The 27,019-nt window shown below is 38.5% G+C and overlaps 1 protein-coding gene across 1 annotated transcript in view; it reads left to right on the top strand.

The window, feature by feature from the left end:
* The window catches only part of MTPN (myotrophin), a 73,608-nt gene that overhangs the window by 21,516 nt on the left and 25,073 nt on the right, over positions 1 to 27,019 (top strand). The gene's annotated exons all lie outside the window — the stretch shown is intronic.

Raw genomic sequence — 27,019 nt, 5'->3', positions numbered from 1 at the left:
CCACTAATGTCACCAGTGCAGTAATACATGATTTTTCTTGGCAAAGTAATACCCTTAAGTAAGGACTTTTAACCTTGAGTGGCAGGGGAGAGAGGAGGACAGGAGGATCATAGGAAAGGAGAATTGATTGCATCCATACAGTTCTCAAAAGATCTGTCATCATGACAATACTAAATATCCAGCCTACAGACTTCTGAATTCTAAGTGGGGAAATGTAGGGTTAGCTGTAACTTGAATTATTGGGGACATTGACTCAACTATATAGGATTTAAATTTAATAGTTTTACTGCATTCTACAATCAGTCAGGTGTCTAGTATTAATTTACATGCTGTGCTCCAAAATGGTCACACCTGTGCTAATTTAACCTACTCTGTTAAGGAGCTTTTCAGGATACTGATTTCTTATGACGGTACAGTGTGTACTTATGCTTTAGAACTCAGCAACGTGTACATGTTTTAGAGATCAGAGGAAAATAAATCGTTTCATTTTACCTGAAGAAAGACCTAAAAAAGAAATTATTCAAGTGAACCGCATGCTGTGTAGTAGAGGCCTGTAGGAAGTACTGGATCTATGGTAAATATCTCCACCAAACTACAGTTTTGAGATACATTTAAAAAATTTTACCATTAAGGATAGGAAATCTGAAACTATTAACAATACATTTTTATCCCATATTAAAGCCATTTAGAAGAGTGAGGAAGGCAAAGATGGAGACAGACTGAAGGAAATTTAGTGAAAGGAAGAGTGAGCTCTAAAAAAAAAAACAGAAATAATAGGTAAACTAGACTCTTCTTGATTTACTCTGTATTTGGATTGTGGGTGTTAGAACAATTCTGATCATAAAGCTCCTTGAACTTGCCTTTTCTTCACCAGTGTACCTAAACTGTTTGCCTGACTCATAGCTGCATTTACAATGAAATAGTAACAGCAGTCCAACAGGAGAAATTTTTTTCTCTGGACCGTATGTGATTAGAATAGTAATATCCCTAGAACACAGATAAACCAAACCAGAGGCCTAATTTTTTAATTGAACTATAGTTGATTTAAAATGTGTTATTTTCAGGTAAACAGCTGAGTGATTCAGTCTTACATATATTTGTTGTTGTTCAGCCACTCAGTTGTGTCTGACTCTTTGCAACCCCATGGACTACAGCACGCCAGGCTTCACCATCTCGCAGAGCTTGCTCAAACACACGTCCATTGAGTTGATGCCATTCAACCATCTTGTCCTCTTTCTTTTCCATTATAGGTTATTAGGAGATATTGAATATAGCTCCCTATGCTATACAGTAAATCCTGTTGTTTTATATGTGGTAGAAAAAGTCAGTGTTAGTTGCTCAGTTGTGTCTCTTTGTGACCTCGTGGACTGTAGCCCACCAGGCTTCTCCATCCATGGAGTTCTCTAGGTAGGAATACTGGAGTGGGTAGCCATTCCCTTCTCCAGGTATCTTCCCAGCCCAGGGATCAAACCCAGGTCTCTCACATTGTAGGCAGATTCTTTACTGTCTGAACCACCAGGGAAGCCCATACACGGTAGTATGTACCTGTATTGTGATTATTGTTATTTCATAGCACTGGGCAAAACTTAGGTCTCTAGTCATAGAAAACAAACCAAAAAGGGAAGAGAAGGGGGTGAGGGATAAATGAAGAATATGGGATTAGCAGGCACCTGGACTGGAGGTTGTGGTCCCTATTTAATGTGAGGTTGTTTACTTAATGCTTGGTCTACATTTTTGTGTCAGAAAATTTTGTTTCAAAAAAACCATTAAAGATTGTTTTTGCAGATGAGATAAATGAGACTTGGAGAAATTCAAGTAACTTGCCTAGGATAACCAAGCTAATAAACGGCAGAGCCAGAATTTGTTTTTGGAGCCGTTAGATTCTGGAAACCACTCTAATTCCATTATAGGAACATAAGCATTATTCTTTTATTTAAGATTAAGAGGGGAGAGGAGGAATGGAGTTTGAACTTTTGTTTGACTTAGCACAAATCTATTGTCAAAAGAGAAACTTTCAGAACTGCAGTGACCATAGTCCAGCTCATGCTGAGTAGGTTACAGCCATGACTTGACCTGATGAACTTTGCCATTTTTGTTCATGTCTGTATTCTTGTCACTGAGGATAATGTATAAAGCTCATAATGGGAGCTCATAAATATTTGTTGGATGACTGACTGACTGACTAAATAAATGACTAGTGACTAATAATAAGCTCTTTAAAGCTTCAAGGTCTTAGGGAAGATCTAGGACGGTGTATACCAGGGTAAGAGGAGTGTGTGTAGAAAGAGCTTGCAGCTCTTCTTTATCCAGAAGTCAGAATCGAGATCAGATTAAGGAATATCAGATTGAGGTGAAAGTCATTGGCAAAATTTGGAGCCTAAATAACAGGGAAAGAGCATCCACAGTCTGAATAGGAAAAAGAGCATTAGCAGAGTTCAGATTTAGCAAACTGGAAGATAGGGTGTCGGGGAGGGGAGGGGAGAGGAGTGGCGATTTGATTCTTGTCAACCAGTTGATTGGGGCGGGGGGAGGTGCGGTTCTGAGTTCTTTGATACTTTTAACTATTTTTACTCTTCTAAGGTGAAAGTAAACAAAGGACAGATCAAATAAAGATGCCAAACTGCTTTGACCTAATCATGTAAAAAAAGTGGTTCAGCATTTCAAGCTTCATAATTAAATAATAATTTAACTTTTAAGTCATTGTAAGACGTCTTTACTTTTGGCACAGAATGTTGCTCATTATTTTTTTCCCCCTAATTTGTATTTCAAGAGAAAACAGTCACATTGCTACACAATACCACCAAAGCCAGATATTAGTTTGCCAGTTTTATTTAAAGTGAAAGATTAATTCAGCAGCTAAACTTTGGCCCCAAATATTAATACTTGTATTTTTAATTAGCTTGGAGATACTCTTCAGTTAGTGCTGTAATTGTTATATCTTGTTCTTAATTCATTTCTTGTTTCTCTTTAGAATACTTATTTTTGTAAGGATATATTTTGAACAGTGTCAGGTTTGGGAATAATTATTTTAAAGGAAATATTGATGAAATGTACTTTTATGTGTGTGTAGATATACTTATATATAAATCCTGGGTTTTTTTCCTCAAGTATTAAGAACTCTATTTAATGAATTCTTATTAACACTGATTTTCACAAAACTGGAAGGCTAGATCTTTGAAGTCAGATTTTTTTTTTCTTTTTTTTTTTTTCATTTATTTTTATTAGTTGGAGGCTAATTACTTTACAGTATTGTAGTGGGTTTTGTCATACATTGACATGAATCAGCCATGGATTTACATGTATGATGTTTTTGAGGTTAGTTTTCAATTTTCTTAGGAAGGAAGATGGATCAAATGATGTTTCTAATCAGACTTTGTTACAGATTTTTGAATTTGTAAAGATTGTCATTACCTTCAGTTAATATGAAAAGTTACCACAGTATACTTAAAATTTTTATCAGATTTCCCTAGTGATCCAGTGGTTACGACTCCATGCTTCTGCTGCAGAGGTCACGTGTTAGATCTCTCATTAGGGAGGTTCCAAATACTGCACAATGCAGACCCCTCCCCCCAAAAAATTTTAAAAATGTTTTTGTTGTTTCTAGATTTAAGCAGAATTAGCAATGTTTCCGAAATCTAATGTGAAATAAAAGAACTGTGACAGACTTCAAATTCATACTTTTGGTTTAACCAACCATTTCACAAAAGCTCACTTGGTTTTTTCACAGTCAGTTTTGGTTCTGACTATAAGTAATTTTCTGTAATATAATTAATATTTTTCCCTTTATTGTGAAAAGAGTCTGTAATTCTAGTATTGAGTTCCTTTTTACTGCATGAGTAATTTAGGATGTGAAGTACTGTATGTGTGTTTGTGCTTTGTTTTTTGTGTTATTTTTGCTCTTTGTTCTCTTGGTTTTTTGTTCTGCTTTGTATTTGTGCTAAAACTCTTGGTATTAATTTTTAGTTTTATTGCATTGCGATTAGGGAATAGGTTCTGTAAGCTTCTGAACTTGGGAATGTATTGAGGTTTTCTTTGGTGTGTGATTTTAATTTTGTTTAATTCTCTGTGGAAATAGAAGACGTAGTTTCCATAGAGTCCATAGTTTAATATATAGTCATTCAGTCTCATTAATTATTAATCAGGCCCTGCTATATTCTTACCTACCAGAGACTCAGATTATTATGATAGACCCTCACTACAGTGATGTTTTTGTAAATGTATACTTCTTTTTGTTGATTCTTCATCTTTCTTCCAGGAGATTGATAGGCTTTTTTTTTTTAAAGTATAGCTGCTGTCCAGTGTTACATGTTACAGATATACAATGTAGTGAATCACATTTTAAAGGTTATACTCTATAGCGACTATAAAATATTGGCTATATTCCCTAGTTGTGCAGTGTATTCTTGTAGCTTATTTTATACCTAATAGTTTGTATCTCTTACTTCCTTACCCTTCCTATACCACTCCTCTCCTGTTTCCTCTCCCCACTGGTAACCATAAACATGTTCTCTATGTCTGTGAGTCTGCTGCTTTTTTGTTATATTTGCTAATTTGTTGCATTATTAGATTCTCCATATAAGTGGTATCATGTAGTATTTGTCTTTTTCTCTCCGACTTATTTCACTTTAGCATAATGCCCTCTAAGTCTGTCCATGTTGCTGCAAATGGCAAAATTTCAGTATTTTTAATGGCTGAGTAATATTCTATTACATACACACACACACACACACACACACACATACTTATATATATATATGAAAGTTGCTCAGTCGTGCCTGACTCTTTGCAACCCCATGGACTGTAAGCCTGCCAGGCTCCTCTGTCCATGGAATTCTCCAGGCAAGGATACTGGAATGGATAGCTGTTCCCTTCTCCAGGCAGCTTCCTGGATCTTACTTCCTTATCCTAGAAGATCTCCAGGGGATCTTCCCAGCCCAGGGATCAAACCCAGGTCTTCCGCATTGCTGGCAGTCTGAGCCACCAGGGGAGATACACACACAATCTCTCTGTGATCTTTTTTCCCGTTCATCTGTCAGCAGCCATTCAGGCGGTTTCTGTGTCCCGGCCATTGTGAATGTGCTGCTGTATACATGTGTCTTTTCAAGTCGGTGTATCTGGTTTTTTGGATACATACCCAGAAGTGGAATTTCTGGGTCATATGGTAGTTTTATTTTTAGTGAGAAACTTCCATACGGTTTTCCATAGTGATTGCACCAATTTACAGTCCCAACAACGATGTCCGAGGGTTCCCTTTACTCCACATCCTCGTCAGCATTGGTTATTTGTGTTCTTTTTGATAGTAGCCTTTCTCACAAGTGTGAGGTGCTATCTCCTTGTGGTTTTTGATTTGCATTTCCCTGGTGATTAGTGACGTTGAGCATCTTCTCATGTTTCTGTTGGCATCCATATTTCCTCTTTGGAAAAATGTCTGTTCATTTCTGCCCATTTTTTAATTGATTTTTTTTTTTATGTTGAGTTGTGTGCCGTGCTATTTTTGTTAGTTGTTTTATTGATATTCTTCAGATAAAAATTCATGACCACCTTTCTACATTTTTTAAAATGTAAAATAAACACCTTTTTCCCATTTACTTTTCTTTAATTCTGCTTTGTCGTATATTAATATCAGTTGTCTTAGTTTTTTAGATATATGTTCCTGATGTGTTTTTGCCCATTCTTTTCTATTCTTTCTCATATTACTTTGTTTTTAGTTGTGTTTCTCAATATCAGCTTCTAGTTGGGTTTTGTGTGTGTGTGTGTGTGTAATCAAGTTTTATTAAAGTATAAAGGAGATAGAGAAAGCTTCTGACATAGGCATCAGAAGGGGGCAAAAGAGTACCCCCTTTGCTAGTGTTAGCAATGGAGTTATCTACTCTCCAATGAATCCAAAGAATGTCTGGAGGTTGTAAAGACCTCACCAGACCCACTCGCATAATTTACATTTTAAGATAACAGAGTTGGCCAGAAGGTTTAATCCAAAGATTGTCCTCAGGCAGGATACATCCTTGTAAAGACCAGACCTACTCCCATAATTTACATTTTAAGATAACAGAATTAGCCAGAGGGTTTAATCCAAAGACTGTCCTCAGGCAGGATACATTATTGTTATATAATCCTAAGGAATGTAGAGGAAAAAAAGTAAAAAAGTTTGTCCTTTCTTCCTCCTTGAATATCCCAGACCTCTCTCTACTTGGGGACCCCTAGACTTCTTATCAGCCTGCCTAGGAAATGACTCTCATTCCCCCCCTTTTCTTTTAGGAGAATTACGTTGCCTAGGGAAAAGGGGCGTCGTTCTCATTCCATAACTGCTTCTGAGCTGACAAGGGGCGTTGTCCCTAAATTGGTGAGGCAACATATTCTCCTAATCCTCATAGTGAGGATATCTGATCCAGGGGCCCCAAATAGTAGTCGGGAGAAGCTGCAGTGATAGCAGGAGTTTGAGCAACCATTTGTAACTTAAAAGCTTTCATGCTACTAGAAACAAATCCAGTTACACAGTTACAGATGCACGGACCAAACAGCAAAAACAAAACAATCAGAATTAAAAGTCACGTTATATCCGTAGTTAAGGTACAGAGTATTGCACCAGTCCATTCTAGGGTTGTTAGATGTCATCAGACGAAGCAGAGGCATCACATGTGATTGTTGTCGAATGTATTCGCAGACCTGGAGAAAGTCCTTTCCTTGAAGTGGAGATGTCCACCATGGGACGCCTTCCACTGATGAAGAGGGGAGTGCTCCGCAGACCCAGCAGTTAGACCGATTGTGGAATGCAGCATAGGAGTGAGCCCAGGACAGGAAGGCATTGTCTTTGAAAGGTCGGGCATGTTGAGGCATGCCCCGGAAAAGTGCCGCAGGCAAGTTCCGGAGGCTGGCTAAACTTCCAGGGGCCGGCCCCCTGCAGCCTGGTCCAATCAGGTGCCGACACAGAGTCCTTGGACACCAACCACCGCTGTAGTCCGCGCTTTCTTCCTTATATGGGAAGACCTGGCTTGGTCGCCGGCCCTGGCTATAAAACCTCTCCCCACCCCTCAAACCTCGCAGACTCCCTTTGTCTCCTCGCTCATCCGCCCCCAGGAGTTCTGCCCGAGAGCGACCGCCCAATAAAGGCCTTCATCAACGGTCCTTAGAGGTGGCTTTTTCTTGCCGCGGCGTTTTCTAACAGTCTTGAGGATCAAACGGCAGACTCAGGATTTCTGGAGTCAGCAGAAGTAGGCTCACATAGATTGTCACGCCCATCTTGTCCTGAAGGATCCCGGACGAGCCCCCAAGATGAAAGGCTGTTGCTGAACGATGAGACGCGGGATTCTTGGCCTCCGGAGGAGATGAATTCAATCCGGGGCCAGAGACGAGGCTGGATCGCTCAGAGCTTTTGTGTAATAAAGTTTTATTAAAGTATAAAGGAGATAGAGAAAGCTTCTGACATAGGCATCAGAAGGGGGCTAAAGAGTACCCCCTAGTTGGGTTTTTTGTTTGCTTTTCTTTTTCTTGTCATTTAACAAAATGCAAGATTCAGTCTTCTTATCTTCAGTAGATAAATCTATTCACATTAAAATTTTCTGCTTTTTAGACTTTGTTTTCACTTTGTTTAAATTTGCTTTCACTTTTTAGGTGTAGGAATTTACTTCTTTTTCTTCCATGACTTGAATGTCTACTTAAGTCTACTAAAACTTTAGTTTCATCAGAAAAAAAATGTTTAGGTCTACATTTTGCTAAGCAGCAGCCTTTAATTTTAGTTTTTCAAAAGAAAAATGTCTATCTTGCTTTGACCAAAAGTAATATGTGCTCATTTTTTAAAATATAATATTACTGAAATACAGAAGTATGAATATTTTCATAATCCTCTTATTAAAGATAACTACTAATAAACTTGTATGTATTCTCTGAAATTTTATGATTATATATAAGCATCATCTTCTAAGTTTTGAAATAAAGGGGATCATACACCTCCTTTACTGACTAAATAGCATGGTCATCTCACATTTCAGCAATAGAGAACTTGAATGAGTTACCTTCTCTGTGCCTCCGCTTCCTCGTACAAGAAGAGGAGTACTAACTTCCTAAAGCTTTTGTGCTAATGAAGCGAATTAGGAATTAACACCCAGAAAGTACTTAAGGCAGTACCTGGCCTGTTGTAAGCATTGGGGAGTATGAGCCTTTCTCATTTTCATTTTGAGTGATTCCACTCAGTATTTCAGGGAGCATATGCCGTCATTCATCTAAAAACCTCCCGTGTACAGCATTTAGCTCACTGTGTCACTCAGTAAGACCTTGTGTCTCACAAAATCTAATAGGCTTTTTATTTTCTACCCATTTCTACTTTATATAAATGTGTGATTATATTTGTTACATGCTATATCTTCTCTCAAGATTTATTTTTTAGTCATAATTGCCTAAGTAAAGGCTCACTTAGCTTTACTTTTCATTATTCTTTTATGCCAAACTCCCCATTTTTGTGTTCTGATTTTGAATTCCTCTCTTGTTTCGCTGGATCAGCAGTTCTCAAAGTATTACAGGTCTCCTTGGACTCCGGAGACCTTTTCAAGAGATTCGTGAGGTCAAAACTCTTCATAATAGTATTAAGACTTTTATTTTCTCTTTTGATTGATACTTTTACTGATGGTGCAAAAGCAAAGGTAAGTATACCTGCGGTGTGAATCAAGGCAGTGGCATCAAAATGTGTAACTGCCAGTTGTTGTGAACCACGCACATGTGTAGTTGAAAAATAGGCCCTTGTTGAAGTACTACTAATAATTTATTTCTCTTAAATGTGTGTTAAAATTTTATTTATTTATTTTTTGGCTGAGCTGGGTCTTTGTTGTGTGTATGGGCTTTCTTTTGTTGCAGCGAGTGGAGGCTACTCTCTAGTTGCCGTGTTGAGGCTTCACATTGCGTGGCCTCTCTGTTGTGGAGCATGGGCTCTAGGGTGTGCTGGCTTAGCAGTCGCACCCTGTGGGCTCAGCAGTTGTGGCACGTTGGCTTAGTTGCCCTTCAGCATGTAGAATCTTCCTCGACCAGGGCTCAAACCCGTGTCTCCTGCATTGGTAGGCAGATTCCCAACCCCAGGACCACCAGGGAAGCCATGCTTTTGTTAAATCTTGATTGTGGAGTGCATGTCTTTACTACTTTGTATGAAAATGTCCTACATTTGTTGGACTTGCAGCTTAAACTAGCTGCTTTTATATGAAACTTTTAAATATATATATACACACATATTTTATTGAAGTAGTGGCTCAGACAGGAAAGAATCTGCCTGTGATGCAGGATTGAACCCAGGGTTCAATCCTTGGGTCAGGAAGATGCCCTGGAGAAGGGAATGGCAACCCACTACAGTATTCTTGCGTGGAAAATTCCATGGACAGAGGAGCCTGCAAGCTACAGTCTGTGGGGTCACAGAGAGTTGGACACGACTGAGTGACTAATACACACACACACACACACACACACAGTTGACTTACAGTGTTTCAAGTACACAGCAAGATGATTCAGTTATGCATATGCACATTATTTTTAGAATTATTTTTCATTGTAGGTTATTGCAAAGTATTGACTATAGTTCCCTGTGCAATACAGTAAGCTTTTCCTGCTTGTTGCCTATCTATTTTTTTTTAATTAGAAATCTAGCATTCTGTTCATACTTAGTCAAAACAAGTGGAATCAAAATGTCATACATTTTTTAGTTAGGCAAAAATTCAACTTTTTAAAAGCTTTTTCCACTATGCTTGATAATGGCTTGAGAAAGAACATAAAAAAAAAAAAGATGGAAAAATAAATGGGAGCACTGAATATGAAATAGAAAAAGTGAAACAAACTAGATAAAAGATCATCATATAGTCCAGTTGTTTTTAAACATGGCTGGCTCACTAGAAACATATCTGGAACTTTGGAGGAAAAAAAAGATACTTGGGCATTTGTATTTTTCAAAAACTTCCAAGATAATTCTGATAGGCATCTGGATTTTAAAAAGTGATTAAAGGTTTTCCTACTAAATGGTAGTTTTGGTGATATAGAACTCTGTTATTTTTCCATTGATCAATCATGATACAATGGTATTAAGTGAGTAATAGTTACACATAATCACAGTAGTAGAAAATGTTTGTTGGTTTTCACAGTCAATAGCCAGACCAAAAAAAAAAAGATAATTACAATTGCAGGCCATAATGGGAACATGATTAACCTAACAGTATAAAATAATGCATACATTTTGGGGGGGGTCAAGCAGAGTGATGTGGTAAGTGGAAGTGCATAAATGCACGTTTTCATGCACCCAGCCTGTCTTTGTCTTTTGGTTGGTGCATTTAACCCATTTACATTTAAGGTAATTTATGATCTATATACAGCTTCCCTGGAGGCTCAGATGGTAAGGAATCTACCTGCAATTCAGGAGACCTGGGTTTGATCCTTTGGTTGGGAAGAGCCTCTGGAGGAGGGCATGGCAGCCCACTCCAGTATTCTTGCCTGGAGAATGCCCATGGACAGGGGATCCTGGCAGGCTACAGTCCATGGGGTTGCAAAGAGTCGGACACGACTGAGTGACTAAGCACAGCACAGCACATGATCCTGTTACCATTTTCTTAATTGTTTTGGGTTTATTTTCTCTAGGTCTTTTTCTTCTTTTATGTTTCGTGCCTAGAGAAGTTCCTTTAGCATTTGTTGTAAAGCTGGTTTCATGGTGCTGAATTCTCATTTGCTTCCCTGGAAAGCTTTTGATTTCTCCATCAAATCTGAATGAGTCTTGTTGGGTAGAGTATTCTTATTTGTAGTTTCTTCGCTTTTATCCCTTTAAATATATCATGTCATTCCCTTCTGGCTTGTAGCTTTTCTGTTGAGAAATCAGCTGCTAACCTGATGGGAGTTTCCTTGTTTTTTTTTTCCCTTGTCACTTGTAATATTTTATCTTTGTTTTTAATTTTTGTCAGTTTGATTACTGTGTGTCTTGGTGTGTTCCTCCTTGGGTTTATCCTGCCTGAGACTCTGTGCTTCCTGGACTTGGTTGACTATTTCCTTTCACATGTTAGGGAAGTTTTCAGCTATTACCTCTTCAAATATTTTCTCAGGTCCTTTCTCTCTCTCCTATTTCTGGGACCCCTATAATGCAAATGTTGGTGAGTTTAATGTTGTCCCAGTGGTCTCTTGGGCTGCCCTTGTGGCTCAGCTGGTAAGGAATCCACCTGCAATGTGGGAAACCTGGGTTCTGTCCCTGGGTTGGGAGAAGGGAAGGGCTACCCTCTCCAGTATTCTGGCCTAGAGAATTCCATGGACTTGTGTCCATGGGTTACAAAGAGTCAGACATGACTGAGTGACTTTCACTAAAAAGGTCTCTTAGGCAGTCCTTTTTTTTTTTTTTTTTTTCCCGTTCTTTTTTCTCTGTTCTGTTCTGAAGCAGTGCTTTCCACCATTCTGTTCTCTGGATCATTTATCCATTCTTCCACCTCAGTTATTCTCCTGTTGATTCCTTCTGGTGTATTATTCATCTCTGTTTGTTCTTTAGTTCCTGTAGGTCTTTGGTAAACATTTCTTGTATCTTCTCGATTGTTTTCCCAAGATCCTGGATCGTCTTCACTGTCATTATTCTAAATTCTTTTTCTGCAGGGTTGCCTGTCTCCACTTCATTTCATTGTTTTTCTGGGGTTTTATCTTGTCCCTTCATCTGGGATGTAATTTTCTGCTTTTTCATCCTGATTAACTTTTTGTAATGTGGTTTTCATTCTAGCCACTGTGAGACTGATTCTTCTTGCTTCTCTCTGCTCTGATGGAGGAGGCCAAGAGGCTTGTGTAAGCTTCCTGATGGGAGGGACTGGTCCTGGGAAAAACTGGGTCTTGTTCTGGTGGGCAGGGCCTTGCTCAGTTAAGCTTTAATCCAATTTTCTGCTGATTGCCTCCACCTTTGCTGTTTGGCCCGAGGGGACCCAGCCCTGGTAGCTCTATGATAGGATTAAGGGCAGCCTCCAGGAAGGCTTGTGCTGAGGGGGACCTTCCAGGACTGCTGCTGCCAGTGCTCTTGTCTCTGTGGTGAGCCCCTGCTGACCCACGCCTCCGCGGGAGACCCTCCAACACTAGCAGGTAGTTTTGGTTCAGTCTCATGTGCGGTCACTGCCCCTTTCCTGTGGGTCTTGGTGAATGCAAGATTTTTTTTGTACCCTCCAAGACTGGAGTCTCTTTTTTTACCCTAGTCCTGTGGAAGTCCTATAATCAAATCCCACTGGCCTTCAATGTCAGGTTCCCTGGGGGTTCCCAGTTCCTTTGGTGCTTCCCCAGGCTGGGAAGCCTGACTCAGAACCTTCACAACAGTGGAAGAGCTTCTTTGGTATTACTGTTTTCTAGTTTGTGGGTCACCCACCCAGCGGGTATGGGATTTGATTTTATTGTGTTTGCACCCCTCCTACCGTCTCACTGCGGCTTCTTTGTCTTCAGACATGGGGTATTTTTTTTTTTTGGTGGGTTCTAGTGTCCTCCTGTTGATTGGTTGTTCAACAACTAGTTGTAATTTTGGTGCTCTCACAGGAGGAGATGAGCACCTGTCCTTCTAGTCCACCATCTTGAACTGGAAGCCCACATGGGTTTTTTTCTGTTTGGTTGGTTGGGTTTTTTTTGTTTTTTTTTTTAACCAGCTGATTAAATTATGAATTCAGTTATTCAGACTTGGATATTTGGCAGATATTGTCTTGAAGATGAATTTAGTGAGACTCAATTCAAGGAAAACAGATGATAAATTTTTTTGCCAATGACAAAATTCAGATTTTCAGAGAAAACTAAAATTTTGGAACATTTATATCTGCCGTTTTGAGCTTGACAACTTCCCAGTACTTAAAGACTTTTTTAGTGAGATATGCTGCCACTGCTGCTACATCGCTTCAGTCGTGTCCCACCTGTGCGACCCCTTAGACCGCGGCCCACCAGGCTCCTCCCTCTCTGGGATTCTCCAGGCAAGAATACTGGAGTGGGCTGCCGTTTCCTTCTCCAGCGCATGCACGCATGCTAAGTCGCTTCAGTCGTGTCCGACTCTATGCGACCCTATGGACAGCAGCCCACCAGGCTCCTCTGTCCACAGGATTCTCTAGGCAAGAATACTGGAGTGGGTTGCCATTATATGAGGTGATATCAATGAATGTGATGTTTTGCTATTGTATAAAGTTGTAAACATCGGGAAGATTTGCATAACTCTAAATATAAACCAATGTATTCTAATATATTGGAAAACCAATATTGGTAAACCAATATATTCTAAATGACCAGTGCATGAGATTACAGAATCATACTGCATGGATAAAAGAGCTGTTCAAAGTGTAAATAGACTTACTGGTGGATTTTAATGTAACAGTATGAAGTTCACTGATACAGTTTCAAATTCCACATTGTAAATAACTTTTAACAAACTACCACTTGTTTAGTTTTTATTATAATGTCAAAGAAAAATATCCATAATTGACTAAAAAGACTTAAAATTTTTTTTACTTGTTAAACTAGGTATCTTCAGGAGGCCAAATTTTCTTCACACATTTCAGCCAAAACAGTATGTCAAAATAAACTGAATGTGGAAGCAGATAGGAGAATTCAGCTGTCTTCTATTGAAGCAAACATTTTAAACATTTACCAAAAAAATATACAGTACCATCCTTCTCAATTTTGGGGTGGGGGAAATATGGTTATTTTTACTAAAATTGCATTTACGTTAGCATGTAATGTCTTGTTATTTCTATATGAATAAACATTTAAAATGCTTTCTAATTTCAAATTCAATAAATACCTATAGATATAATCCCCTTTAAAAAAGAAAAGTTCTTTGGGATCTTATTTGGTGAATACTGCACTAGAAGTCTTAAGGTTTTCCTCACCTTTTTCTCCCATTCTCAAGGGAGCAGCAGTTCAGTTCAGTCTCTCAGTCATGTCCCACTCTTTGTGACCCAATGAACCACAGCACGGCGGGCCTCCCTGTCCATCACCGACTCCCGGAGTCCACCCAAACTCAGGTCCATTGAGTCAGTGATGCCGTCCAACCATCTCATCCCCTGTTGTCCCTTCTCTTCCTGCCTTCAGTCTTTCCCAGCATCAGGGTCTTTTCAAATGAGTCAGCTCTTCGTATCAGGTGGTCAAAGTATTGGAATTTCAGCTTCAACATCAGTCCTCCCAATGAATACCCAGGACTGATCTCCTTTAGGATGGACTGGTTGGATCTCCTTGCAGTCCAAGGGACTCTCAAGAGTCTTCTCCAACACCACAGTTCAAAAGCATCAATTCTTCGGTGCTTAGCTTTCTTTATAGTCCAACTCTCACATCCATACATGACCACTGGAAAAACCATAGCCTAGACTAGACAGACCTTTGTTGACAAAGTATGCTTTTTAATATGCTGTCTAGGTTAGTCATAACTTTCCTTACAAGGAATAAGCGTCTTTTAATTTCATGGCTGCAATCACCATCCACAGTGATTTTAGAGCCCAGGAAAATAAAGTCAGCCACTGTTTCCACTGTTTCCCCATCTATTTGCCATGAGGTGATGGGACCAGATGCCATGATCTTAGTTTTCTGAATGTTGAGCTTTAAGCCACCTTTTTCACTTTCCTCTTTCACTTTCATCCAGAGGCTCTTTAGTTCTTCACTTTCTGCCATAAGGGTGGTGTCATCTGCATATCTGAGGTTATTGATATTTCTCCTGGCAATCTAATTATCCTTTTTTAAAAATTAATTTTATTTCCTTATCCCCTTCATATTCTGGAAGATAAGCTTGTTCTCAATTCTTTATTTAATTTTTTCTTAATTTGAGTAGTGCTGCCCAATTCTACTGACTTTGGTGCAAATTTTAATTTTTCTATTACAGTTTTTATTTTCTTGCTACATTTTACTTTTTTAGCCAACTTGCTTTTCCTATCGGTTGGCATCTCAGTTTGTTCACTGTGTATGTTTGCCTGTTTTCTTCTTAAAATACCTGTTTCAAAGAAACCATGTCTTTTGGATTCCATTTTGGTCACGCTATAAGTGCTTGCTAAATAAAATTAGGTTTCTTGAGATTTCAATGTGATATTCTTTTTCTTTTGCTATGTGATTAATTTTTATGCATTCCCATATTGTTTTTCTTGTGTTACTTACCTTTTAAAGTGGGAAAGCTGTCCAGTTTCAGGGTATGTGAATAGATAGGATGTGATGATTGCTTCTGCCTCGTGTGCTAGAAGAATTCTAGTTTGAGGTGACTTTGTTGGCCTGATGTGAGATCGTTTATACTTTATATTGATATTGCCTGCTTCTAATAAACTTCAGAAAAAATTCTTCAGACAGGAATGTGCCTTAGGTCTCTGACTGTGTCTCTGCATAAGACAATCCTTTATGAGTAGAGAATTAGTAGATCACTTTTTTTTTCTCTCATGGGAGCAGGCTCTGCATCCAAGAATGAATATGCAAGTAGTTTCTGAGCTTTTTTTTGGATTGCCTCTTCCTGCTTCTTTTCCAAGAAGTTAAGACAGGCATATCAGAGAATGTTTCCCTCAGAATATGTTACTCATACTGGAGTTCAGTTTGCTTTCCTTTTAAGTCTGGACGTAATTCCAATAATGTCAGAACTTGTAAACATGTTAGCATTGGAGTATAATGTGTCCTTTTGGGGTTTAACTTTAATCTCTTCATTATATCAAAATCATATAAAATTACTTTTAAGGTATGAAATATTCTGTTCCCTTTTTTGCAGTTCTTGACTGTTAAATAAAGGAAATCTCAAGCATTTCATTGAAACTATGGATGTTAGAATGTTATGCTTGGGGCCATATGGGAAAGGATGGTTAGAAGAGAGTGTGACGAATTAGATCTAAGATAGTTTGAAGGGTGGTACGCAAATACAATACATGTCTCTCTATGCAGCAAATTGAAGGAAGTTTTCTGACACTGCTGGGGCTCTTTCCCTAGTCTTTTTCTTATTTAATTTTTTAATAAATGTCTTTAACCATAATGAGGATAGGTGAGATGCAACTGGAGGGAGGGGCAGATGAGGACTAACAAAACTCTTAATAAAAATCTAGAAAGAACTTGGGAGCCTGGAGAAAGAAGATGACCATTTTAAGATGCAGTTTAATAGTAGTTTATGTAATGGCCCTCCATGTATACTCAGAAAGTCAGTAACTGAATTTCAAGATGACAGCAAATCCTATAGAAAAGATTTCATTTTAGTACCATGTCTACTAAACAGCAATCTAATGAAAGGGGGAACTCCTTGTTCCATGTGTTCCATGTTCTTTGGGGAAAAAACAGGATCAAAACCAGTAAGCAGTGAATTTTCCAGCATTTAAAGCAGGGATAGACTGACTTGTAAGGTCTTGAATTGGCTCTCATTAGAGAGATTCAGTTGTATGTTGGGCATACACAAGCAGGGATTCAAATACAATATAGACGGTTGAATTAGATGACAGAGTCCTTTCCAACAGTGAGATTATGTGACTTTCAGACACTGAGTTAACTGTTGTTTTTAAATACCTCTTTATATTTGTTTTGTATATGTTTTGGTAAGCAAAAGGTTACATAGTGTGACAAACGTGGTATAAAGGAATACACTAATTCTTTAAATTGGACTCTTAAGTACAAGTCATCCATAGACGTGGTATGTAGGCAGTATATACATAAGGCATTGCCCTTTCTTTAATGGAGTTATCATCAAAATGACATACACCTAATTAAATAAAGATAAATGTAGTAAAAGACATATAAATAAGAACTATAAGAATTAAACAGAGGAAATTGTTTATCAAGAGTATCAAGGGTGGGAGGCGGGGAGAGTATTAGGTAAAAGTTTCATAGAGAAAATAGATCTTCAAGGACAAGTGGAATTTCAGTAGACCAAGAAGAGCAACAAAGTGAAGTTTCCTAGATATGTTGGGAGCAGTGAGTTTGAGAATAAAAAAGTCCAGAATGTTAAGTTGGTATTGAAGATGACTTGGGTATTGTGACGAAGATTTTCTGTTTAACAAAAGGGAGCAGTTGAAATTTTTTTGCGTGAGGAAGAGGTGTGATCAGTGTTCCTCTGTTACTCTTCAGGAACATTGATTTACTTGATTGATATTTTTTAAATTGTTGAAAGTGGGAAAATTGATTGTAAAACTATTCAAATGAGGACTATTGAGACCTCTGATAATATTATCAGTTAACATTTATTGAGTGCTTCCTGTGCCAAATACATTACCTTATTTCAGTGAGGCCTCACGGTAGCAGGGGCTTCTGGTAAATTTGCTTTTTGGGAAGCTAGCATGGTAGCTAGCTCAGCTGGTAAAGAATCTGCCCGCAGTGCGGGAGACCCCAGTTTGATTCCTGGGTCAGGAAGATCCGCTGGAGAAGGGATAGGCTACCCACTCCAGTATTCTTGGGCTTCCCTGGTGGCTCAGACGGTAAAGAATTTGCCTGCGATGCAGGAGACCTGGGTTCGATCCCCGGGTTAGGAAGATCCCCTGGAGAAGGGAAAGGCTACCCACTCCAGTGTTCTTGCCTGGAGAATTCCATGGACTATAGTCCATGGGGTGGTCAAGAGTCGGACACAACTGAGTGACTTTCAGTTCAGTTCACAGCAACAATGTATCTGTGGGTGCTTTCCAAATGAGCACCTGGATTTCCTGTTGGCCTATGAAAATTCCATACCGCATAATATATTATTTAATTTCTCCAGGTGCCACTCTCTTACATACACTTATGCATACATCCGCACTCTCCAAATCAGTAGACACCTTGTTGAATACTGTTACTCCTTAATTTAGCATTTTAGAATATGCTGTTATAATTAGCAATCAAAACAAATTTTTATTAAAGGTTTAAAAGAACCATGTTTAGAATTATGGTGCAAATGAAAAAATATTAAGATGTGGTGTCTGACCCCTAAGGACATTGAATTAACAATACAAGATATAAATACATGAAAGGTTAAATGGCAGTAAAAGATGAATTGCCAACAAACAAAGTTGTTGAACATTCATTTCATTAAGGTTCCTCTGTATTTTGTGGTACTTAACTAAATGGCATTCATTTATTTGCATGCTAGCTTCCCAAAAAGCAAATTCTTTTAATCAGGGCTCGGCCTTCCTATTTTATCCCAAGCAAGTAGCACAGTGCCTAACTTATAGTAGGCTCAGTAAATGTTTGTTGAATTAAATTGATTGCAAGTAATGTGTCTTTTTCAAATACCATATTGCATTTTTTTAAAAAACCATTGCCTACTTTTGTTAGCAAAACAACTCTAAGAATTAGGTTTGAAAAAAAAGGTTTTTTACTTTGAAATGTAGATGTATTTTTTACATCATTCATGTTGTTGTATTAAACCTTCATGCTGGATCCAGTTTGTGTGGAAAGTTAAATGTACCTATGTAGCAGCCATTTTCCGCTTCCAGTCTCTTAAGCTACTACTTTGTTTTCATGGCCAGAAGTATAGAAACACCTATTCTCCCTGGTCTCAAATACAAGGGGGGAACAGTTGTAGACTTAAGAGATCATCTGCTCCGGCTGCAGAGTTTTCAGTGAGGAGACTAAGGTCTTCCAAGCTTCTTACTTCCTCATTGCGGGCAGTAGCAGAGGTAACAGCACTGAGGGTTTCTGTCTGGTGGTCTTTCCACTGTGTAATACTGCTTCCTGTCATAAAGTAGGAAAGTTCAAGGAAGGGCTTCCTGACTTCTAAGGGATCATGGTGTACCCTTTGAGAATCTGATGAAAAGTGACCTGGGCTCTTTACCTAGAAAATGTATACACACAAAAGAATTTGTAAGCTTTTTGAAAGTCTCTTCACTGATTGTAAAGTAAAATATATTATATTTTAAAACAAAATAGCTTCAAAACAGATTTCTTGGTACAAGAAAAATATAGTAAAAAGTATAATTTTAATGTAACCAAAATCTGTTGTATATTTAACAACCAACAGGCTTCACGTTGCAATGACAGAAAGGAGAGTAAAATGATACTGGATAAATTATTCTTGCTAAAAAGGGAAAAGTGAAGCTAGACAGGCCTGGGTGTGTTGAGAAGTTAGATTTGCCAGCCTGCTTTGCCTGAACTGCGTGTGGTAAATAGAAGCTGTGTGCAGTTATTTGTCACCTGCCTGGTTGTTTACACATAGATCATGGTGAGAATTTGTTGCTGTCCAACTCTGTGACACATGATATGATGCTATTGCATGATGTTACTGCATGATGTCTTTAAAAACATAAAAACCATCACTGAAGAAGTAATCAAGGTGTATACTATTACTGGACTATAAAGCTAACCAGTTTTTATCAACTGAATTATATATGATAATCTGAATTCATAACCAAGATCTCAAAAATTAGTTTTAAACATCTCCTAGAAGTGGACAAATCAGAAGAGGAAACAACAAAGAAGTAGCCAGAGAGCAGAAGGAAAACTAAGATAATGTGGTGTCCCTAAAGTCAGGGGAAGACAGGGTGCTTTAAAAGGGGAGAAATGATCCGCTTTGTCATGTTGGGACATCAGTTAAGGTGAGGGCTAAGAGATAACCTTTGCGTTTCACAACATGGAGGTCTTTGACGTCAGCAAAAATGGCTAGAGTATAATAATGAGGGTGGAAGCCAGATTAGAACAGGAAGTGAGAAGCTGGAGATAGCAGATATTCACAATTGGTTTGGCAAGTTTAGCTATGAAAGGGAGGAGAAAGAATAGTAACTAAAAGGTGGATGTCAGGCCTAAGGATAGACTTTTATGTTGCTGTTGCTTTTTTAATGAAGAGTTGTGAGTGGCATATTCTGATGAAAGGGAGCCAGTAGAGCAGGAGAGGTTGAAAACACAGGCAAGAAAAGGGATAACAAAGAAACGAGTTTTTTTAAGACAACAAAAAAGGATGATACCCAAAACTTAGGTGAGGGATTGTCTTTAGATAGGAAAGGATTTGTCATTTGCAGGAAAGTATAGAGAGAAGTTCAGGAGGAAATTCATGTCTGAAGACCATTTTCTGTTTGGAGAATAATACAGGGTTATCTGCAGAGAATAAAAAGGAAGGAGGAGGCTTACAAAAAGTGGAAGAGATTTAAAATAGTCTCTGTGCAACGTGGAAAAGCAAGATAAACAGGAACATGGTAAGATTGCCATGTAATGCTAAGGGACCTGTTGGAATTGTGCATCTCTCACTTCTGTCCCCAGAATCTGGGAGACAAAATTAGGGTTAGATTTTTCTCTGTAGCTGGTAATGCCTCATGAAGTTAGAATGAAGGTGAAGAATAGGTATCTGACGTCCTCTCTTCTGATCACCGCTGATCACCGATGCCAACCGAGAGTGAGGAAAAAGGAACTAGATAGAGCACTGCCTTCCTTCCCTATTTCACCACCACTACTGAAGTTAACACCTCTCCAACTGCTGGGTAGCTGGTGAAATTGTCATTCCGATCCCTCCATCAGTAAACATAGCACTGGTCTCAGGTTACTGCTGCTATTACTGGATAACTAATGCATTATCAGTGGTTGCTTGAAGTAGAAGATGGTGTGTATGACTTACTTCCAAGTCTGTCACTTGAGCAATTTCACATTTGTTCAGTATAAAAGCTTCTATTACGTAAAATTTACTATGTATCAGAAACTATATAGGCATTGGAGCTGCAAAAGTAACTAATAGTGACATGATGTGTGACCTGCATTCATAGAGGATACAGATAGAGGCAGACTGAGTTGAATGTGACACAGGGAAATAAATATACAAGCTGCTTTGGGTACCCCTGTGAAGGTCATATTACTCAAAGATGACTTTTCAGAGGAAGTTTGAGTAAAGCTTCATTCTAAAGGATTAGTAGGGATTAACTGAGCAAAAGACAGTGGGAAGGAATGGGGTCGGCATAATGGGGCTGGAAGTTGAGGTACCGAGTAAGATTTTTTTTTTCCCTAGCAGTGCAGACAATTGTTTTGATATCTGAAGCCCAGCTAGTAGAGGCCATACTGATTCACACTTATTCCACCTTAGAACTTTTCTTCCATCTAGTTTGTTGAGTTATAGAATACAGAGGTCGGGAGCTTTTCATTTAGCATTAACAATGAAATAACTTGATCCCAAGTAGCTTTTGCTTTTTAAGTCTCCCATGAAGGTACTATTAGTCATTACTGCCCCTCTTCTACATCGAATTTTAGTTAGCATCAAGAATAGAGCCACAGAGACTTGATTTAGGAAAATCTATGTTATTGAAGTATAATTTAAATGCAAAAAATTTCAGATATTTAAAGAGTGCAACTGGATAAGTTTTGACATGTATACAATCATGAAACCATCACCACAATCAAGATAATGAATTTGGTGGATTCCATCACCCTCAAGTGCCCCTTTGTAGTCCCTCCCTTCCATAATACCCCAGTAAGTAACTACTATTCTGCTTTTTATTAGTATATATTAGTTTCTATATTTTATATCTTTATGCCAGTACCATGCTTTCTTGATTATTGCAGTTTTTAATAATTTTTGAAATCAGATATTGTTAGCTCTCCAGTTTGTTCTTTCTTTTCAAAGTTGTTTTGGCTGTTCTAGATTGTTTGTTTTTCCACATGAAATTTAGGGTCAGTTTGTCAGTTTCTTTTTTTAAGAGCCTGCTAGAATTTTAATTGGTATTGCGTTGAATCTGTATATCAATCTGTGGAAAATTGACATCTTTGCAATGGTCAGTCTCCCCACCCATGAATGTGCTTATCTCTCCGTTTATTTATTTAGATCCTCTCTTAATTCCTCTCAACAGTGTTTGGTGATTTTAAGTATATAGGTATTGTCTTTTTTGTTAGACTTATTACCAGATGTTTTATAAATTTGTATGCTATTGTAGCTAATACTGGTTTTAGTTTTGGCTTATAATTATTAATTGCTGGTGCTATATAAAGCAGTTGAGTCTGTATATTGATCTTTTGTTCTTTATTTAACATTGCTAAAATTATTTATTCTAGTACCTTTTTGGTAGATTCCATTGGACTTTCCTCTGCATAGCTATCACATCATCTGCAAACAAAGACAGTTATACTTCTTCCTTTTCAAAATGGATGAGGTTTGTTTGTTCCCTAGTTGCACTGTTCAGAACCTCTAGTACAGTGTAGAATATAGGTGGTAGAAAAAAGATGTCTTGTTCCTGGTTTTAGAAGAAAAGCATTCATTCAGTCTGTCACCAGTTAAGTATGATGTTAATTGTACTTTCTCTGTAGAGGCCCTTCATTAGTCCAGAGAGATGTCCTTCTTTTCCTAGTTTGCTGAGCTTTTATCAGTAAAGGACATTGGATTTTGTCAGATGCTTTTTGAAATGATTATACTATAGTTTTTCTTTTTTTCAGTTTGTTAAAATGGTGAGTTATATGAACTGTCTTCAAATATTCAACCAACCTTGTATTCCTGGGATAAATACTACTTAGTCATGGCCTCTTGTACTTTTTATACATTATTTGATTGAATTTGGTAAAATTGTTTAGAGTTTGTGTTCATGAGGGACATTATCCTGTGGTGTTCCTGACTTGTAACGTCTTTGTCTCAGAATCAGAGTATGTTGATCTCAAAGAACACATTTCGGCCCTTCATATTATTTTGGAAGAGTGTGCAGAATTATTATTATTATTATTCATGTTTTCTTAAGTGTTTGGTAAAACTTACCAGTGTAGCCATCTGTGACCTGGGAGTTTCTTTGTGGGAACATGATAGTCTATAAAATCTGGTATTAGCACACTCTGTCCTTTTTTTCCCCCTAATCATTCTAGCTAGAGATCTATCAATTGTATTGATCTCAAAGAAATAGCTTTTGATTTCTGTTATTTTTCTGTTTTCCATTTCATTGATTTCTTCTTACTTTGAATTTAATTTTTTTTAATAGACTTTATCTTTTAGAACATGTTCAGGTTTGCAGCAGGGTACAGAGATTTCCATATGTCTTTTTCCCATGTATTTTCTTATGGTAGAAGGACAAAGATGGTTAATTTGAGACCTTTCTACTTTCCCAATATAGTTATTTAGTACTATAAATTCCAGAAGGCCCTGCAGAAGAAGATGCTTTCTTTCCTGTCAGTCACACTAAGCCTTTCCAGTATTGTCATTTTTGTCTGCTAAAATAAGAATTGTAAAGGCAGTGTCTGCAGGGATAAAGGGGAGTTTAAACTCACAACTGTTCCTTTTCATATGCCTTTTCCACATTTATACCAAGTGAGAAGGACGGTATCACATATTTTACTTCAGGAAAACAACTTTTTGACAAAAGCTGTCTTACTGACTACTTACTGAAGTTATTTCTTTACTTTGTTCCATTGAAAAGGCCTATCTAGTTAATACTCTCCAGTTAATATTAACATGAATAATGGAAAGGAAGTGAAAGGAAAACTAGTTTTATCTAAATCATTTTGAGCAATACTTCTTTTCCTCAAAGCCTCACATTTCTGCAGTTGTGAATAAAGATTAAGCTGGTACTCCCGATTGGCCTTACTTTTAAATTTGTTTCTGAATATAAAGTATCATAAGTCATATCTTTATATTTCAGCCATTATTCTGAAACTGCATTAAAACTAATTTTGGATAGTCTTTTAGAACTAGTGTGAGTCAATCCACAGCAATAATACTTAACCTTTATTAAACATACTACCTTGTCTGGTACTGTGTTAGATACTTTGCATGGATTATTTCATTTAATGATACACTAAAGTCCAGTGATGTGTGTTTTTAGTCCCATTTTACAGATGGGAGTAAAAATGGGAAGAAAACAAAGATTTAGAAAGTAGTCTAAGGTCCTCCAACTCAGTGATAGAATTGGAGCTCTCACCCAGCCTCCAGTGATATTAAGTATGTTAAACACCTTCTCTCTACTAATGTGTCAATTTACTGTATAAGGAGCCCTGTTGTTGTTCAGTCGCTCACTTGTGTCGGACTTTGTGACCCCACGGACTGCAGCACGCCAGGCTTCCCTGTCCTTCACCATCTCCCAGAGTTTGTTCAGACTCATGTCCCTTGAGTCGGTGATGCCATCCAACCATCTCATCCTCTGTCACCCCCTTCTCCTGCCTTCAGTCTTTTCTAGCATCAGGGTCTTTTCCAGTGAGGTGGCCAAAGTATTGTAGCTTCACCTTCAGCATCACAGTCCTTCCGGTGAATATTCAGGGTTGATTTCTTTTAAGATTGACTGGATGGATCTCCTTGCAGTCCAAGGGACTCTCAAGAGTCTTCTCCAACACCACAGTTTGAAGGCATCAGTTCTTCGGCACTCAGCCTTTATTATTATCCAGCTCTCACATCCCTACATGACTACTGGAAAAACTATACAGAACTTTGTAGCAAAGTAATGTCTCTGCTTTTTAATACACTGTCTAGGTTTATCATTTTCTTCCATGGAGCAAGTGTCTTTTAATTTTGTGGTTGCAGTCACTGATGACAGCGATTTTGGAGCCCAAGAAAATAAAATCTGTCACTGCCTTTGTTTCCCCACCTTAATCTTTAGTTACTCTTTGCTTTCTGCCATAAGGATGGTATCATCTGCATATCTAAGATTATTGATATTTCTCCCGGCAATCTTTATTCCAGCTTGTGCTTCACCCAGCTCAGCATTTTGCATGATGTCAAGGTGACAATATACAGCCTTGATGTACTCCTTTCCCAATTTGGAACCAGTTTGTTTATTGTTCCATGTCTGGTTCTAACTGTTGCTCCTTGACCTGTGTACGGGTTTCACAGGAGGCAGGTAAGGTGGTCTGGTATTTCCATCTCTTGAAGAATTTTCCACAGTTTGTTGTGATCTACACAGTCAAAGGCTTTAGTGTACTCAGTGAAGCAGTTCAGTTCAGTCGCTCAGTTGTGTCCAACTCTTTGCGACCCCATGGCCTGCAGCACTCCAGGCTTCCTTGTCCATGAGTTTACTCAAGCTCATGTCCATCGTGTTGGTGATGCCATTCAACCATCTCATCTTCTGTCGTCCCCTTCTCCTCCTGCCTTAATCTTTCCCAGCATCAGGGTCTTTTTCAATGAGTCAGTTCTTTGCATCAGGTGGCCATAGTATTGGAGTTTCAGCTTCAGCAACAGTCCTTCCAATGAATATTCAGGACTGATCTCCTTTAGGATGGACTGGTTTGATCTCCTTGCTGTCCAAGGGACTCTCAAGAGTCTTCTCCAACACCACAGTCAAAAACATTAATTCTTCAGTGCTCAGCTTTCTTTATTGTCCAACTCTCACATCCATACATGACTCCTGGAATAAGCATAGCTTTGACTAGATGGACCTTTGTTGCAAAGTAATGTCTCTGCTTTTTAATATGCTGTCTAGGTTGGTCTGGAGAAGGAAATGGCAGCCCACTCCAGTATTCTTGCCCGAGAATCCCAGGGACAGCAGAGCCTGATGGGCTGCCGTCTATGGAGTTGCACAGAGTCGGACATGACTGAAGCGACTTAGCAGCAGCAGCTAGGTTGGTCATAACTTTTCTTCCTAGGAATAAGCATCTTTTAATTTCATGGCTGCAGTCACCATCTGCAGTGATTTTGGAGCCCAAAAAAATAAAGTCTGTCACTGTTTCCCCATCTATTTGCCATGAAGGGATGGGACCAGATGCCATGATCTTAGTTTTCTGAATGTTGTTTTAAGCCAACTTTTTCACTTTCTTCAGGAGGCTCTTTAGTTCTTCTTCGCTTTCTGCCACAAGGGTGGTGTCGTCTGCATATCTGAAGTTATTGATGCTTCTCCTGGCAGTCTTGATTCCAGCTTGTGCTTCTGCCAGCCCAGCATTTCTCATGATGTACTCTCAAATTAAATAAGCAGGATGACAGTATACAGCCTTGACGTACTCCTTCCCCGATTTGGAACCAGTCTGTTGTTCCATGTTCAGTTCTAACTGTTGCTTCTTGACCTGCATACAGATTTCTCAAGAGGAAAGTCAGGTGGTCTGGTATTCCCATCTCTTTCAGAATTTTCCACAGTTTATTGTGATCCACACAGTCAGAGGCTTTGGCATAGTCAGTAAAGCAGAAATAGATGTTCTTCTAGAACTCTTGCTTTTTCAATGATCCAGCGGATGTTGGCAATTTGATCTCTGGTTCCGTTGGCTTTGGTAAATCCAGCTTGAACATATGGAAGTTCATGATTCACGTACTGTTGAAGCCCGACTTGGAGAATTTTGAGCATTACTTTACTAGCATGTGAGATGAGTGCAATTGTGCGGTAGTTTGAGCATTCTTTCGCATTGCCTTTCTTTGGGATTGGAATGAAAACTGACCTTTTCCAGTCCTGTGGCCACTGCTGAGTTTTCCAAATTTGCTGGCGTATTGAGTGCAGCACTTTCACAGCATCTTCTTTTAGGATTTGAAATAGCTCAACTGGAATTCCATCACCTCCACTAGTTTCATTCATGGTGATACTTCCTAAGGCCCACTTGACTTCGCCTTCCAGGATGTCTGGCTATAAGTAAGTGATCATACCCTTGTGATTATCTGGGTTGTGAAGATCTTTTTTGTACAGTTCTTCTGTGTATTCTTACCACCTCTTAATATCTTCTGCTTCTGTGAGGTCCATATCATTTCTGTCCTTTACTGTGCCCGTCTTTGCATGAAATATTCTCTTGGTATCTCTGATTTTCTTGAAGAGATCTCTAGGCTTTCCCATTCTGTTGTTTTCTTCTGTTTCTTTGCGTTGTTCACTTAAGTCTTTCTTATCTCTCCTTGCTATTCTTTGGCACTCTGCATTCAGATGGGTGTATCTTTCCCTTTCTCCTTTGCCTTTCGCTTCTTTTCTCAACTATTTGTAAGGTCTCCTCAGGCAACCATTTTGCCTGCTTTATTGTAAATATCATTTACTGACTTGAATAAACAATCCATTAGAAGTTACTGCTGTGTTGCTCATGTCCTCTTAACAGAAAAAGGTGGTTTTATCATCAAGGAATTAAAAAGGAGGAAAATTATTTTTGATGAAATTCTTGACATAGAGACAGTATATTTAAAACATACATCTGGCCTGGAACTCAGAAACACTGTGTGTAATTTAGTTTCCTGACTTAATGCTCTGAGGCCTCCACTGATTGTTGTGATAGGCAGGTAGTTTTACCTCTTGTAATGCTTTTTTTTTTTTTTTAAAGTACCAGC

This window comes from Dama dama, chromosome 18, assembly GCF_033118175.1.
Source record: "Dama dama isolate Ldn47 chromosome 18, ASM3311817v1, whole genome shotgun sequence".
Taxonomy (NCBI): Eukaryota; Metazoa; Chordata; class Mammalia; order Artiodactyla; family Cervidae; genus Dama; species Dama dama.
Note: the sequence above shows the minus strand (reverse complement) of the source record. Positions and strands in the feature narration are given on the sequence as shown.